Source organism: Callorhinchus milii, unplaced genomic scaffold (assembly GCF_018977255.1).
Source record: "Callorhinchus milii isolate IMCB2004 unplaced genomic scaffold, IMCB_Cmil_1.0 Scaffold2, whole genome shotgun sequence".
NCBI classification, from domain to species: Eukaryota; Metazoa; Chordata; class Chondrichthyes; order Chimaeriformes; family Callorhinchidae; genus Callorhinchus; species Callorhinchus milii.
The window spans coordinates 116872619-116884547 of record NW_024704743.1 but is presented as its reverse complement, the minus strand read 5'-3'; the positions used below and the strand labels follow the sequence as shown (position 1 = coordinate 116884547).

General features: G+C 42.6%; 1 long non-coding RNA gene across 1 annotated transcript; it reads right to left on the bottom strand.

Annotated features, from left to right (window-relative positions):
* Positions 1-606: 606 nt before the first annotated feature.
* Positions 607-11553, bottom strand: LOC103181041. The gene is made up of 3 exons (XR_488161.2): positions 11477-11553; positions 3611-3670; positions 607-734 (listed from the first exon to the last, which is right to left on the bottom strand). It is a non-coding gene; the product is annotated as an uncharacterized LOC103181041 (long non-coding RNA).
* Positions 11554-11929: the final 376 nt, after the last annotated feature.

Below are 11929 nucleotides of genomic sequence, written 5' to 3'. Positions count from 1 at the left end.
CTGTTCAGAATTTTGGAAGATACTTACATTCAGTCTGAATACAGGAGAACTTCACGCGTGCAGGTGTGAAGTATCAGTTACCAAAGAAAATGGCGCTGCCTCAAGTCCAGCCCAACAGTGCTCACATATAGAATAAACAGGATATCGTAATCGATGAGAATGTATTTCAATTGTTCTTTCATTCCTGACACTTAGACCTTTGTAGCTTGAGTTACAGCCTCTTTAATGGTTATGATTGAACGAGGGAAACACTCTGCTACAGACCTGTCAAAATGTACACATTAGGTAAGAGGCTGGTCCATTTACTGTCTGGGAGGGAGGAGGAGGGAAGGTAGGGGGTGAGGAGGTGGGAGGAAGCAGAGTGGTGCGAAAAAGAAAGTAAGGGGGAAAAGGAAAGTGAGGGGGAAAGGAGGGTGGGAGAGGAGGGAGTGGGCTCTGAACTTGAGAACACATAAACCTTACTCTCAAAACCAACAGTTATAAATATTGAATATTTAAATAAAATTGACATTTACACGAAACCAGTGGGGAGCCATTTATAACAGAGCCTATTTTCTTTTTATAAGATTTTTTGGGTGGGGGGGCGTTCTACCTTATTACCTTCCGATAGCTCTGTTTCTACTTTGTATTTCATTTCCTTTGTTAAGTCTTCCCTTGTTTGCTCTCCTCCCCCTCCGCTGTTCCATGTTCCAGTGTCCGGCTGTTGGCTTTTGAGGCCAGCCCTGAACCAGCAGCTGCTTTCCATTATTGTTTGCGAGAAAAGAACAAAGTTCAGGTCAGAAAATGGTTCCTCTTCTAGGAACATAGGAATTGCTAGATATAAAAGCCCAAGGTCCTTCTCGTTTGCCTTCTACCATCCTGGTAGTCACATGCTACAATAATAATAATAAAAATAATATTAATAATAATAATCCTTGCTTTTGATATATATTGCCTTAAGACTTCATCTCAAAGTGCTTCACAGAATATATCGTTAAGTGGATTGACTGTGCATCTTGTGGGCGAATAATGAATAATAATGGGAGAGAACAATTAATTCTTTATGGATTAGTCTACAACAGAGTGGAAAGTTTGGGGAACCTTAGATCCAAAATTGCCTGGTTCTTCCGAGCATAACTACACTGACTGTATGTCATGTGTCCCAGAATATTATTTTCTAAAATAAATCTATCAAATTTGAGTTTGAATGAATCAACACTTTCTGCTTCCACTGTCTCTATAATGTGCAGTCAAAGAGATAGCATTTTAAAGCAGGATTTGATGGCAGATATAAAATGGGGGGGGCCTAGACTGAGGGGTTGAGAGAGGGAGTTCCATAGGTTAAAGGTGTAGAATTGGAGAGCTCAGCAACCAGGTGGATGGTGTAAGTAGGGCAGAGGGACTTGTAGCAAACCCAAGTTAGCTGAGCAGAGGAGTGGGGTAGGAGGAGATCAGAGAGATGGAGAGCAGTCAAGCTGAGCCAACTCTTTCCATCAACCACATTTCGGCATAATCTGCTCTATTCAACAGGATTTACAACTACACAGTGCGTTACAGCACAGACATTAATCTGTGCAGTTTTTATACTCTACGCGAGCCTCTACTCCATCCGAACACCTTCTCCCATACCGCTCGATTCTCTTCTTCCTTGTGTAGGATTCACATTTTCTCTTAAATGAGTTCCACATTCTCACCACCCTCTTCTTAAATAAGTTCCTCCTAAACCCTCTTTAAGATCTGCCCATTAACCTATGGAACTCCCTTCTTCAATTCCTCAACCTCGTCCTCTCTTTATCTATCTTTGAAATCCCACCTTAAGACTTACCTCTTCAACCAAACATGCCTATGGTCACCCCTTCCCTCTTATTCCCTTGCTTAATGTCCAACCCTGGCATTATACAGCAATCCAAGACCCTAATCTGCATGAAGGGAGCTATATAATCCAAGTTGTTGTGGCTGCAACTGGCTAATATATTTAAACTCCCTCATTTTGGACTCACCAACAAATGGATACATCCTATCGACGGCCACCTTATTATTCAGATTTTAGATGTGCTTTAACCATGGTAATCATGGTCATAGTAACTATAGTAGTAACTATACTCCACACCAAAAAAAGAACTTGCATTTTTACAGCATCTTATCACATCGAATTATCTCAAATTGCTTCACATCTAACTGCGGCAAGGTTTAGGTGCTGTTGTAGATAACCACTGCAGTCATTTTATTCTAACTCGGTCACACTAACAGCAGTAAAGTAGATAAAGTAGTTAGTTAATCTGGAGGCTTGTTGGCCAGGATAGTGTGAGAAACTCCTTTTGCTTTTCGAGGAGTATTCTATGATTGTTTGTGGGACACTGCTGTGCGCAATTGGCTGCCGCGTTTTGCCCACAAAATGTACAGTGAATTCACTTTCCGGTATATTCTGTGAAACCCTTTGAGACATGTCAATGACGTGATGAGGCACTATATCAAATGCAAGCATTATTAGTATTATGGGATCATTGACGTTCACCTGGAAAAGGAATAGATGGGACATCAGGTTTCACATCTCATTTGATAATGTAGAGTTTCCACCCTGCCCCCAATACTACATTGAAGTGTCAGCCTGGATTATGAGCTCACTTCCCATCATGGGGCTTAAACCCACACTTTCTGACTCAGAAGTGAGCGTGATACTCAAGCCCATTTAAATTGCCGTAATTTGGGGGCTGATTTTCTGTGTGGGGGGAGAGGGGAACTGTGGAAAATCAGTTTCCTGTTTAAGATAACAACAACAAAATGTAAAGCGCCTTTCACATCGGGAGGACGTCCCAAGGCGCTGGACAGACAGAGTTACGGACCCGAACTGAAGGTCAGTGTGGGGGAGGGTGGAGAGCGGGGGGGGGAAGTTGGGAGATCGAAAGAGGAAGGTCTTGAGGTGGGTCTTGAAGGTGGCAAGGGAGGGGGTGCGACGGAGGGACTGCGGGATGGAGTTCCAGAGGGTGGGTGCAGAGTGGCACAAGGCCCACCTGCTGATAGTGGGGCGAGCGAGGCGGGGGACGTGAAGCAGGCCGGAGCCCACTGAGTGAAGGGAGCAAACAGGGTGGTAGGGCAGAGAGGTAGAGGGGAGCAAAACCGTGGAGGGCTTTGAAGGTAAGGACCAGGATCTTGAACTGTATCCTCTGTGTGATGGGAAGCCAGTGGAGTTGGACAAGGATGGGGGTGATAGGGTCACGGAGCCTAGTGCAGGAGAGGACTTGGGCCGCAGAGTTCTGGATGATCTACAGCTAAAGACTGAACTAAAGACTGGTTCAAAATTCTGAGTGGTCAGAAATTTTAAGGCATTGGTCTTAAGCCTAAGAACATAAGAAATGTTGGGGCCCTAGAAGAGAGAAAGTGAGCAAACTGTTTGGTTTTAACTACAGTACTTTGCTAGCTAAGCGGTGATGATATGGAATGAGCTACCTGGGGGAAGCGGTGGAAGCAGATTGTGCCAGAAAATTCAAGAGAGAACTGGATAACTATTTGACGAAGGAACTGATTGAGGGATACCAGACAGAGCATGATTTATTTCTTCATTTTTTCTTACTTTTGCCAGTGGGACCTCAAGGTCCTTTTTCTGATCCTGTACACATTCCTGTGTTCCTACCTTTGTGTTTGCTGTCTCTGGATCCAGTCACTTCTCAAAGCCCGGTCCGGGAACACAACACTGCAAAGAGTCAAGGAATGATGACCATGCCAGCTTGCGTCCCTGTGATTTATAGGCTGACAAGTTTGACGAATAGCCCTGTTCTTTCAAGAATGGGACATGCATTGTTCATTACAGAAATGCCTTCCCCCAATTGCTACTTAAAATTACCCAGGGTTGTGCCACACACACACACACACACACACCATCCAACTGGTCCTCACACCCATAGGCTGCATTTATTCAGAGCTGTAACTCAGCCTCAGGGTTAGGACTGACTTGAGAGAGAGCAGGACACATGGTCAAAGCACCCAGTACCTCCCAGTGAACAAACATTAATGAAACTGACAAGCCAGCAAGGTGGTTGATAAAAGAGGAAATGGCCTGGCGTTCTCAAGCCTTTTCCCCTAAAAACACAATGAGACAAAGACCATTTGTCAACTTTTGAACTTTCTGTGAGTGATCGGCATACAAATTCTCTCCCCTCCCACCACCACCGCTCGAAAAGCAGAGTTCGCTCATTTAATTTCAAAGTGCTTTTGTTGCCTGAGCTTTCACGCCAGCATCTTAAAGAAAGAAGTTTCTCTCTCCCAGTGTCCTGGCCAACAACACCCCAAATAAAATTGGTCATTCATTCCATGGCTATTTATAGGACACTGCTGTGTGCAACTTGCTCTCACATTTCTCCCATAAAATACAGTTAAAACCAATTTACAGTATATTCTGTGAAGCTCTTTGAGACATCTCACCAAAATGATAAGGCACTGTATCAAATGCAAGGATTATAATTCATTTTATTAAAGACAACAGCACAAGAAATAGCCCGAGGCACTTAACTTCTCTTTCTTAACCTTAACGCACTTGTCTTAAAATTTCAAGCTCCTGAGGTAATGTGAAAATTTCCCAACTTCAGTATCAAATTGCAAGGGTCAGCTTAGCTCAGTTGGTAGCATTCTTGCCTCTGAGCCAGAAGGTTGTGGGTTCAAGATCCACTTTGGGTCTAGACTAATATAAGGTCAATGTCCCAATGTGGGTCTTGAAATCCATTTTTTCTGCATGTTCTTAAATGGAAACCACTGAGGACCGATGAGTCCTTCATCTGGACTGTGTCTTCAGCTAGTGACAGCACAGATCAGACCCAGAGCTCATCAGTGTAAAATAGAATAAAGAATCCTTGCATTTGATACAGAACCTTCATGTCGGGAGAGTGTTTCAAAGCACTTCATAGGATATTCGGTTAAAGTGGAGTCTGTTTTTTTATGTAGGCGAACATGGCAGCTAACACAGCAACATCCCATCAACAGCGATGGAGTGAATGACCAATTTTATGAGAGGACTGACGGCCAGGACGCCAAATGAAACTCTTTTCTAATAGTGCCACGGGATTTTAACCACCTGATTAGGCACAGACTGGACCTCGGTTTAACATCTCACAGCACCTCAGACAATGCACATTATTGCCTGTGTATCAGACCCCAGAGCATTTGATTGCCAATTTATGAAACGCATATTCTTAGAGAGTATTTAGGAGGGGCAAAATCTTTCCGGAAATTGAGGAAGCCATGGTGTGAGTCATATATACATACAGGCACACTCAGTAAGGCTCTTTATGAATCCTGGTCTTGTGTCCTGGCAAAACTGTCCTCCAGATAAAATTGGTCATTCACTTCCTGGCTGCTTGTGAGACATTTGCTGTGCACAAATTGGTTGCTAGGGTGGTTCACTCACAAATCTACAGCTACTAGCTGCACGCTTTGTAATGAAATAAGCACTATGTCAAACACAAGTATTATTATCATTATGTTTGTTATTATTTGGGATTGAACTGAAATAGTCACAAAACCATCCCTCCCCTCCGACCATACTGAAAGCTTTGAAAGCTGGGCGCCAAATCCATTGAGCTAATCTAACAGCTGAGCTCAGAGTTCCTGCTTGTGGCTAATACCCCTTAAACCTGGCCTTAAAATTAACAAAGGGCACATCAAAGAAAAAGGGCATATATAGTAACAGGAATAATGTTGGAAGAAGGGGAGAATCTTTCTTTAACTATAAGCAGCAATAAACTTTCTGCACCTCTCTATACATGAAAGTCACTGAATGTGTTTCCTACAACTCACTTGGGTCTGTTTAACTTTGTTAAACTTTCACAAAAAATGATATTACGAGGAGAATCTTTCTGCAAAGTTCAGTGTAGGACAAGGTGCCATCACTCAGACATAAATTAATAATGAAGGAATATGGCAAACCGTAGAACCACCAGACTCTGGGGAATTATTGAGCAACTCAAACAATGCTGGCCACGGCGAATGATTTTTGTACGGGTTTTTACAAGTCAACATGGGAGGAAGGAAAGGACAGCCTAAACCTTTACATGACAACACAATCACAGTACAATTTACCCAACGCCTTTCACTTCAGGAGGACATCTCAAAGCGCTTCACACAGCTGACTGAACACCTGTGCTGTGTGTTTGTGTGTGTGTGTGTCTGTATCTGTGTGAGTGTGTGCTGGTGGGGCGAGAACAGGGACTGAAGAGGGCAGAGGTGGGGGGATATCCCAGTCAGGGACACTGGGGTCTAATTAGTGAGATTCATCAAAATGTTCCAGGACTTATTTTTACATGAACGGCACTATATTAAGACACGCTGTTGTTTGCCTGAATAATTCCTAGATGTGGATCTTAGGGACAATTACCTACCTAGATGTTTAGGAGCTGCTGATAAAGCAACGTTTGGTTTTAAATAAAGTGGTGAGGAATAGGATGGCTCTTGGCAAAGTATTAGATCATTTTTATAAGCAACAGTTTTTATTTCACCCAGGGGATTACATGGAACAGAAAGTACTTTCTGTAGAACATCCTTGCCTTTTCCTTTAATATTTTTCAAAAAAAGTTTAATATTTAATATTACTTTCTCCCCTCCTCCTCTCTACTTCAATAAAACATCACAGCTTTTTCCTGCATCAAAGAGTCTTTGGTTAAAAACTCTCAGAACCACCCTTTGAACCACCCAAGAGATTCTAATGGACATTTTTGTAAACTTATTAAAGAATTTATAACACCATCAGTTCTGTGGCAATGCTACAAAATGGAACACGCACTCTCTCCCTGAAGGGATACACTCTACTTATCTAATCCCGGAAAGTGTTAGGCAGGTTGACAAGAGTCAAGGCTTGGAAAATCCTTTCACGACTTGGCACCTCCCTACCTCTCTGACCTCTCTCACTCCCCAATCCACAACCTGGCACCTCCGCTCGATTGGCACCAGCCTCCTGCTTGTCCTTCGCACCCTCAGTCACTAGGCCCCGAAACTGTGGAACACCTTCTCCCTCAATCCCTCTACCTTGCCCCCCGCCTCCCCTTTTTCAAGTCCCGCTTGAAAACCTTTTTAATCGTGGCTGTTGTTGTTGTTGTTGTTTGGGTTCTCCAGACTGTGGTGTGGGCTAACTGCTGGAATGTAACCAGCTAAAACCACATAACTTGCTATTGAGAGCGCTGTCTGGCAAGCTTCACGCTGCTTGTCCAGCTAGGAGCACCCTTCCCCTTAAGTCTTTGGCTTGCAGGGTTAACAACAACAAATTGCATTTATATAGCACCTTTCATGTCGAGAGGATGTCCCAAGGTGCTGGACAGTCGAGGGTTTGAACACGAACTGCGGGTTAGATTTGAGAGGCCACGGGGGAGGATGACTGAAGGCAACGGGAACCAAGCGGAAAGAATTCCTGCTCACAATGACCATCTGTCCGTCACGTCCTGCCAGCCCCTCTTATCTACAAACACACACCAGGAAAATACTCAGGCAAGGTACCAGAGCGCGACTGATGCCTGTGAAATTGGGAAAAAAGGGAAAAGGGGTGAGATTGCATTTGCCCCAACCCCCTGCCCCTCTTTTATGAGAGGAGAAGGAGGGGGGAATCTTTGAGGAGAAAAATTGGCAGATTAAGAGGAAGTGTCAAAGCTGTTTAATGGTAAGAAATATGCCAACGGCCCTTATGTATGTAAATTATCAAGCATCTCATTTTCTCACACAAAGCAAACATTGTTATTAATCATGTGAAACATCTGCTCTTCCTGAGCTTTTGTCACTGCTGGAGCCAGACGATGCAGACTGAGTCGGCCGTGACTTGCTGAGAATTCAGCAAGATGAAAACACTACCTCTGGATTCGCAAGAGAACAAAGCAAAATAAGGCTGGACAAACTGTTATTGCAGCGTGCCTGAGACTGCCAAAAAAACAGGGAGATTTTTAACAGAAACCCAACACCAAAGCTTATGTAAATGATAGCAAACGCAGAGCCAACTGATGTGCTATAAATTGGCTCCGGCTTCATGCCTCAAGGGGAATTTTCTTTCCTTTGGGGGATATTTAAAGATAGTTTGCATGCTGGTGTATATTTAACATGTGAGCTGTTTTTTTTCCCATCGCTTTGCTGTTTCGCAATTCATCAGTGCTGGTGCTGGATGAAGGCATCCTGCCAAAATGTGACTTGTAAACATGAAATGTAACTTTTCAATTAAGCGCAGAACAGAACAAGATGAACAGAACACAGACAGAGCGAGAGGGAGGGAGAAAGAATGAGCGAGGGAGAAAGAGAGGAGAGAGGGAGAGAACAAGAGAGACAGAGAGTGGAAAGAGAGACAGAGAAACAACAACAACAAATTACATTGTATAGTGCCTTTCACCTTAAGAGGATGTCCCAAGGATGTCCCAAGTCACTGATTCCAACTTCCCTCCTGGCAATTTCTATCCCTTCCCATTGAACAATTCACCTCCTATAAGAAATGTTGCATTCCTCTCCCATCATATCTTTTTCAAAAATATGAAACAACTACTTATCAATGGGGACCACAGACTGAAAGCTCATGTGGCACAATGGGAAGCTTAGAGATGATCTATTTAGACTTGGCTAATTTGTAAGGACCTGACATCCCGAGAGCATTCTTGATGGTGTTATTTTTTACAATGAGATGTTTCTTTCTTTCCGCCACGTTATCAAACATCTCTTTTTCCTTCAGTTTGATTACTCTAATCCCTGTGCCAAGTTGTGTAGTTAACATAATACTGCACACTTCCGAGGACCTCCGTGTAACTGCGTCGCACACTGTGAGCATTATTTATCATGAACCCTGTATACACCTGTTCACGGCTGTTTGCCTATGAAGAAGAAGAAGAAGAATATAAAAATATTAATCCTTGCATTTGATATAGTGCTTTTCACGTCTTCTCGACGGCTCAAAGCGCTTCACAGAATAGTCTGTAAAGTGAATTGACCGTATATTTGTGGGAGAAACACAGCAGCCAATTGCGCATAGTAATGTCCCACAAACAGATTGAAAATGACCAATTTATTATTGTTTTTGTTTTATTGGAGGTATTATTATTAGGCGTACACCAGCTGTTGAACAAACACTGTCCCATTTAAACTTTATACATTTGAAACCAAATTTATTATCATTACTTCAATTTCACGCACGGTATGAACTGCTCGCTCCCACCAAAACAGTTTCATGCTGACACTAACGTGAACTTGACCATAATAATCAATAATTGGTGAGGTCCAGATCACTCATGATATTAATATATATATTAATATATATATGTTGTGGGTGAAAAAACTAAAATGATAAAATATCTAATTATATTTCATATTTATAAGATATAAAAAGTAATTACTAGTTTACTAGGGTGAAATGAATAGTTATCTAGTAATGCACAACAACAACAACAACTTGCATTTGCAAGTTGAAGAAGAAGAAGAAGAAGAAGAAGAAGAAGAAGAAGAAGAAGAAGAAGAAGAAGAAGAAGAAGAAGAAGAAGAAGAAGAAGAAGAAGAAGAAGAAGAAGAAGAAGAAGAAGAAGAAGAAGAAGAAGAAGAAGAAGAAGAAGAAGAAGAAGAAGAAGAAGAAGAAGAAGAAGAGATGGGGAAAGGAAGTTCTGCACTCACTTCACAACAAAACCAAATACATAGAGTGATACAGCACGGAAATTGAGTTGAACTACTCCGAGCTGGTGTTTATACTCCACACTCCACGCCTCCCATAACACTCTGTTCTCTTCTCCCTCTGGCAGTGAGTTCCACATTCTCGCCACCTTCCGGGTGAAGAAGTTCATCCTAAACTATTTATTGGATCTACCACTGGCTGTCTTATATTTATATTTGGACTCACCAACAAGCGGAAACAATCTATCAACGTCCACCTTATTGAATCCTTTCATAATGTTAAGTACAGGAGAACCATGTGCTTCATTGTAACATGGGTTCACTTATTGGAGTGTGGTGCACAACTTTTACTTCCCCAAAAATTGAAGGTGCGTACCAAAGGCTGGCTGGCTCGCTTCAAAACACCAGCAGTTTATTTGCATGCTAAGCAATGGCCACCGTCCAGGTCACTAAGTCACCGGGTCAACACTGATTTCATGTCCTCCAGCAGGAAGTCGACCATCTCGGATGCCCGGTGCTAGAAGCCAGACAACATTTTGAAGCAATCCATCTCTCTGCAGATATGTACAGCAAATGCAGAAGTGCTGACCAGCAAGTGCGCCCCATTATAACGCTGATTGGGATTTTATATATTTATAGGCGTTGGCTACCTCTGCACCCCCCACACAACCATTTTATAATGGGGTCCCACATGTAAATTTGGCCCAAGTTGTGGAGCTAAACAGAAAATATCTCTGAGGGAAAATACCTCTGCTGCTGGTCTGGAAAAATATAACTGATAATTTTGGAGCTAAACACTAGGGCAGTTGTCAGTGCATGTGTTGATATTACAAACACCTCAGTAAGATACTGCAGCAAACTATATTTAACTCATTATAATTATCATATTTTTATGAAAATGCATGAAAGACCTAGGAGTGTTAGTTGACTCATCGCTCTGTCCCCCCACCCCAACCCCCTCCTGGAATGAAATTCCACCTGCCCTAGCCTAAAAGGCCGTTTTCTCTTCAAGTTTAAGATCTATAATAACGATCCTCACATTTGACATGGCGCCTTATCACATCGTTGAAATGTCTCAAAGCGTTTTACAGAATATATTGTAAAGTGGATTGACTGTGTATTTTGTGGGTGAAATACTAACAGAATTGTGGAAAACCATTGAACCTCTCGGTCTCAGTTTGGAAGCCACTTTTCCTGCAGTTCTTAAAAGGTAACAGGCTTCCAATTTAAGAATGGATTTTCCACAATTCTGCACAATCGTAAATTTGAGACTGTAGATGGTGTCCAAATCAAACCACATCTGACGTCCCCAAAGACTGCAAGCTCAACAAGTTCTTTTAATCTCCCTCATTTCTCCACTCCGTCCACTCCACACCCCAAAAATAGCAGCATGATGTTATAAAGTGAATGTCAGTGCCATTTATTTATTTGCAGAAGTGGGCCATTGATCTATTGCCCGAAACATACACTGCTAACCTATGATCTAAAATGCGGTATTTCTTAAAAGGATTCTTTACTAAGAAATCATTTTGGAAATTCTGCTGCCGCGTACGAACGAACAACAACAATTTGCATTTATATTGCTCCCTTCAAGGGGTCTAGCATCTCAGAGCGCTGAACAGTAAGTACACATGGATTAAAGGAGACAAATTGGGTATTGACAGATCTTGCTTAGCCCCAAGGTTAATGGGAATTTTGGGTGATTAACGTGAAATCCAAGCGCATTGGAAAGATAAGTACAAATGGAAAGAAAAAGAGGGGAGCCAGCTGCAGTGAAACAGTGGTCTATAAAACGCACGGATCGCCCCTGTAGCCTTATTCCCCTTATTCCAATGTGTTCCTTGTACTTCTTTTTAAAAAATTATGAGCAAAATAAATCTCTACTCACCACTGTCACAAGGTCCTACTGGCCTAGAGCTTGTCCGTTTTGACCTCTCTGCTGATTTCAGCCCCCTCATCACCCCCTTCCCCTCCCCCTCCCTCCCCACAAAAATAAAGGTAATTTCACAGAGTACTGCAGAATGTTCCTGGGAGTGCCAGCATCTAGCGTCTAACTGTGCTGCTGTCAATCTCTGCCAATGGCTGCTTTGATCAGGCCCATTCGTTGATGCATCTGGACAGAGCCTCACACAGAGGAGCTTAGAGAAAAAGTTGGAACAGAGCCTGGCACTGACTGAAAGTGATTTTTCATTCATTTATTATTTACATTTCTCCAGGACTCAAGAAAAAAACCTACCAGTTCTGAGGGAGGTCAATAGCATCTGATCTGTACAACAACGATGTCCGATTGAAGCAATGGGGTGTATACAGATAGGATACACATCAGGGAGCGATGAATTAT